We start from the raw sequence: 5,000 nt of genomic DNA on the forward strand, positions 1-5,000 counted from the left end.
GCAGTAGTAGTAGTAGTAGTAGCAGTATTAATATTATTATTAGTAGTAGTAGCAGCAGCAGTAGTAGCAGTATTATTATTATTATTATTAGTAGTAGCAGCAGTAGTAGTAGCAATATTATTATTATTAGTAGTAGCAGTATTATTATTATTAGTAGTAGTAGCAGCAGTAGTAGTAGCAGTATTATTATTATTATTATTATTATTATTATTATTAGTAGCAGCAGTAGTAGTAGTAGCAGTATTATTATTAGTAGTAGTAGCAGTAGTAGCAGTATTATTATTATTATTATTATTATTAGTAGTAGTAGTAGCTGTATTATTATTATTATTATTAGTAGTAGTAGTAACAGTAACAGTAGATGTAGTTGTAGTAATGATAGTAGTAGCAGTAGTAGTAGCAGTAGAAGCAGAAGCAGTAGTAGTAGCAGTAGTACTAGCAGTAGTACTAGCAGTAGTAGAAGCAGCAGTAGCAGCAGTACTAGCAGTAGTATTAACAGAAGTAGTAGTAGTATTTGTAGTATCAGTAGTAGTAGTAGTAGTAGTAGTATTAGCAGAAGTAGTAGTAGTAGTTGTAGTAGTAGTAGTTGTAGTAGTTGTAGTAGTAGTATTATTAATATTGGTAGTAGTAGTAGTAGTCGTAATCCAATTCAGTCAGGCAGGTAGAGGACGGCAGGCAGGATCAGGGTCAGGACAGGCAGAAAGGTCAGAACTGGAAAGAATAGGTAAAACAAAGACGAGAGCACAGGAAACATGGGAACACGCTGGTAGGACTTGAAATAGGAGACAAAGGGCTGTGAGACACATGAAAAGTAGGAGGTATACGGAGGGTGCGGGGCAACAGAAGACGAACAGCAGAGGGGCTAAGGATTTTAGGGATGCGGAAAGGGCCGATGAAACGGGAGCAAAGTTTACGGTGCTCCACCCAGAGGGGCAGGTCCCGAGTGGAAACCCATCCCCTCTGCCTGAGCCGATAGCGGGGAGCAGGGGTCCGGGGGCGATCCGCCTGTCTAAGATACCTGGATGTGGTCTTCAGAAGAGCGGCCCGGGCTCTCTTCCTGAACATCTGGGCAGAGGGTATGCCGACTTCTAGCTCAGGGAAGAGCGGGGACTGATACACAAGGAACACTTGAAGGGTGAGAGGCCAGTGGCTGAGTAGGGAAGGGTGTTACAGGCGTATTCCACCCACACGAGTTGCTGGCTCCAGGTGGTGGGGTTGGTGGAGACGAGGCAACGACAAGGTCCTGATTGGCTCGCTCCGACTGGTCGTTAGATTGGGGGAGAAAACCAAAGGACAGGCTGGACGACGACCCAATGAGGGTGCAGGAAGCCTTCCGGGACGAGAATCGAAAACCTAAGCCAACCGGAAGTCCATGGATCCGGAAGACGTGCTGCACCATGAGCATTTTTTTAACCGTGATGTCATTAAGGCCCCGGTAGTCAATACACAGGCGTAGGGTTTTGTCCTTCTTCTCCACAAAGAAGAACCCAGCGCCGGCGCAGCGAGAAAGTCCTCAATGTACTCCTCCATAGCCTTGGTTTCCAGACCCGACAGGGAGTAAAGAACGACACCGAGGTGGTGCAGTGCCCGGGAGAAGATCAATAGCACAGTCGTAGGGTCGATGCGGAGGGAGAGAAGTAGCGCGGGTCTTGTTGAAGACCTCCCAGAGGTTCAGATCCAAGGACTCTCCCAGGAAGAGTTATTATTATTTTTTCTCCCCAATTTCGATGTTGTCTCAATGCTGCAACTCCCCAACGGGCTCGGGAGGCGAAGGTCGAGTCGTACGTCCTCCGAAACATGACCCGCCAAACCGTGCTTCTTAACACCTGCACACTTATCCCGGAAGCCAGCCACACCAATGTGTTGGAGGAAACACCGTTCACCTGACGACTGAGGTCAGCCTGCAGGCGCCCGGTCCGCCAAAAGAAGTCGCTAGAGCGCGATGAGCCAAGTAATGCCTCTCCGGTTGAACCCTCCTCTAACCCAGACTACGCTGGGAAAATTGTGCGCCACCTTATGGGACTCCCGATCACGGCCGGTTGTGATACAGCCCGGGTCAGTAATGATGCCTCTAGCACTGCAATGCAATGCCTTAGACCACCAAGATGAGAAAAGGCTGGAGTTATCTCCAAAAACGTCAAGGCTGGAGTTATCTCCAAAAACGTCAAGGCTGGAGTTATCTCCTAAAACGTCAAGGCTGGAGTTATCTCCTAAAACGTCAAGGCTGGAGTTATCTCCTAAAACGTCAAGGCTGGAGTTATCTCCAAAAACGTCAAGGCTGGAGTCATCTCCAAAAACGTCAAGGCTGGAGTTATCTCCAAAAAACGTCAAGGCTGGAGTTATCTCCAAAAAACGTCAAGGCTGGAGTTATCTCCAAAAAACGTCAAGGCTGGAGTTATCTCCTAAAACGTCAAACCTGGAGTTATCTTCAAAAACGTCAAGGCAGGAGTTATTCTCCAATAACATAACAATGAACTTGTGTACTCATTCAACATGTTTTTCTTCTCCCGGTGATTTGTGAGTCTTTATACAACTAGCAGTCTCTTGTCCATCCTCTGACATTTCCTTTGCTTACTTTATGATCCCAGTTTCCTGTGCTTTCAGAAATGTTTTGATGTTTGGCACAGCTTTCTGACACCACGGCCAGCTGAGCTCACTCCACTTGTTCAAGAATCTGAACAAATGTGTAATTCTCTGGAACAACGTCATTATTTCACATAAAATATTCACAATTTCCCCCCCAAGAAACACTATCATTCACGTGTAGACTGAAAAGAAACATTGCCAATAGACGTAATTTATATTTAGTCATTGGGTGGTGATCAGCATGAAAAGGTGCTTCATTCATATTGTGTTCCACCCTATCCCATTGTGTCTCAGCTGCGGTAAGGCTAGGTTACTATTAGGTTTGGAAACAAAGGCTTCCCCTGGGAACGGAGCTAGACGTGTTCTATCATCCCAGGGGCTGAGGCACACACTGTGGAAATTTTAATGTATTTATTTTTATTTGGCCTTTATTTAACTAGGCAAGTCAATTAAGAACAAATTCTTATTTTCAATGACGGCCTAGGAACAGTGGGTTAATTGGTCTAGGAGTAGTGGGTTAACTGGTCTAGGAACAGTGGGTTAACTGGTCTAGGAACAGTGGGTTAACTGCCTTGTTCAGGGGAACAGTGGGTTAACTGCCTTGTTCAGGGGAACAGTGGGTTAACTGCCTTGTTCAGGGGAACAGTGGGTTAACTGCCTTGTTCAGGGGAACAGTGGGTTAACTGCCTTGTTCAGGGGAACAGTGGGTTAACTGCCTTGTTCAGGGGAACAGTGGGTTAACTGCCTTGTTCAGGGGAACAGTGGGTTAACTGCCTTGTTCAGGGGAACAGTGGGTTAACTGCCTTGTTCAGGGGAACAGTGGGTTAACTGCCTTGTTCAGGGGAACAGTGGGTTAACTGCCTTGTTCAGGGGAACAGTGGGTTAACTGCCTTGTTCAGGGGAACAGTGGGTTAACTGCCTTGTTCAGGGGAACAGTGGGTTAACTGCCTTGTTCAGGGGAACAGTGGGTTAACTGCCTTGTTCAGGGGAACAGTGGGTTAACTGCCTTGTTCAGGGGAACAGTGGGTTAACTGCCTTGTTCAGGGGAACAGTGGGTTAACTGCCTTGTTCAGGGGAACAGTGGGTTAACTGCCTTGTTCAGGGGAACAGTGGGTTAACTGCCTTGTTCAGGGGAACAGTGGGTTAACTGCCTTGTTCAGGGGAACAGTGGGTTAACTGCCTTGTTCAGGGGAACAGTGGGTTAACTGCCTGTTCAGGGGAACAGTGGGTTAACTGCCTGTTCAGGGGAACAGTGGGTTAACTGCCTGTTCAGGGGAACAGTGGGTTAACTGCCTGTTCAGGGGAACAGTGGGTTAACTGCCTTGTTCAGGGGAACAGTGGGTTAACTGCCTGTTCAGGAGAACAGTGGGTTAACTGCCTGTTCAGGAGAACAGTGGGTTAACTGCCTTGTTCAGGGGAACAGTGGGTTAACTGCCTTGTTCAGAGGAACAGTGGTTTAACTGCCTTGTTCAGGGGCAGAGCAACATATTTTTACCATGTCAGCTCGGGGATTCAATCTTGCAACCTTTCGGTTACAACGCTCTAACCACTAGGCTACCAATGTGAGGCGCCAAGGTAGACGTGCAATGCTCCATAAAATCAAGCTGAGGCGCACACATAGACTGAGACGTGCACTGACCCATGGCCAGCTCACACAGGGTTTTCCCTCAGGTTAATGGGGCTCAGTTTTGATCCTTTGATATGTGATGTCTGATATCTGGTCCTCCGATATCTGATCCTTTAATATCTGATCCTCTGATATCTGATCTCTGATATCTGATCCTTTAATATCTGATATCTGATCTCTGATGCTATGATATCTGATCCTCTGATATCTGATCTCTGATCCTTTGATATCTGATATCTGATCTCTGATGCTATGATATCTGATCCTCTGATATCTGATGATCTCTGATCCTCTGATATCTGATCTCTGATGCTATGATCTCTGATCCTCTGATATCTGATCTCTGATGCTATGATCTCTGATGCTTCGATATCTGATCTCTGATGCTATGATCTCTGATGCTATGATCTGTGATGCTATGATCTCTGATCCTCTGATATCTGATCCTTTAACATCTGATCCTTTAATATCTGATCTCTGATCCTCTGTGCAATCCTCCTGTAATGTGGTTCAGCATGGATATTGGACATAGATTTGATTTGATTTGATTTGGATACCTCTGAGCTCTGAATTTCAAGGCCTGGCCACAAAGACTAGATGTAACATAGTGAACATAATCTGTGACACTCAAATTATTATGATTTGTTACGGTTGCTATGGTTATTTAAAACAGGTTATCCGAGACGAAAACAAAAGGAAGGAGGTTTGTCGGGAGAATGGGTGGTCGTATGACGCGAATGTCTAGCAACCAAAATGTTAGCATTTTAGCAACATTGCAACTACTCAG

General features: G+C 45.8%; 1 protein-coding gene across 1 annotated transcript in view; it reads left to right on the forward strand.

The window, feature by feature from the left end:
• dpt (dermatopontin) overlaps nucleotides 1-5,000 on the forward strand; it is a 21,618-nt gene that overhangs the window by 11,017 nt on the left and 5,601 nt on the right. The gene's annotated exons all lie outside the window — the stretch shown is intronic.

Source organism: Oncorhynchus mykiss, chromosome 1, assembly GCF_057628025.1.
Source record: "Oncorhynchus mykiss isolate SJ-2025 chromosome 1, ASM5762802v1, whole genome shotgun sequence".
Lineage (NCBI taxonomy): Eukaryota > Metazoa > Chordata > Actinopteri > Salmoniformes > Salmonidae > Oncorhynchus > Oncorhynchus mykiss.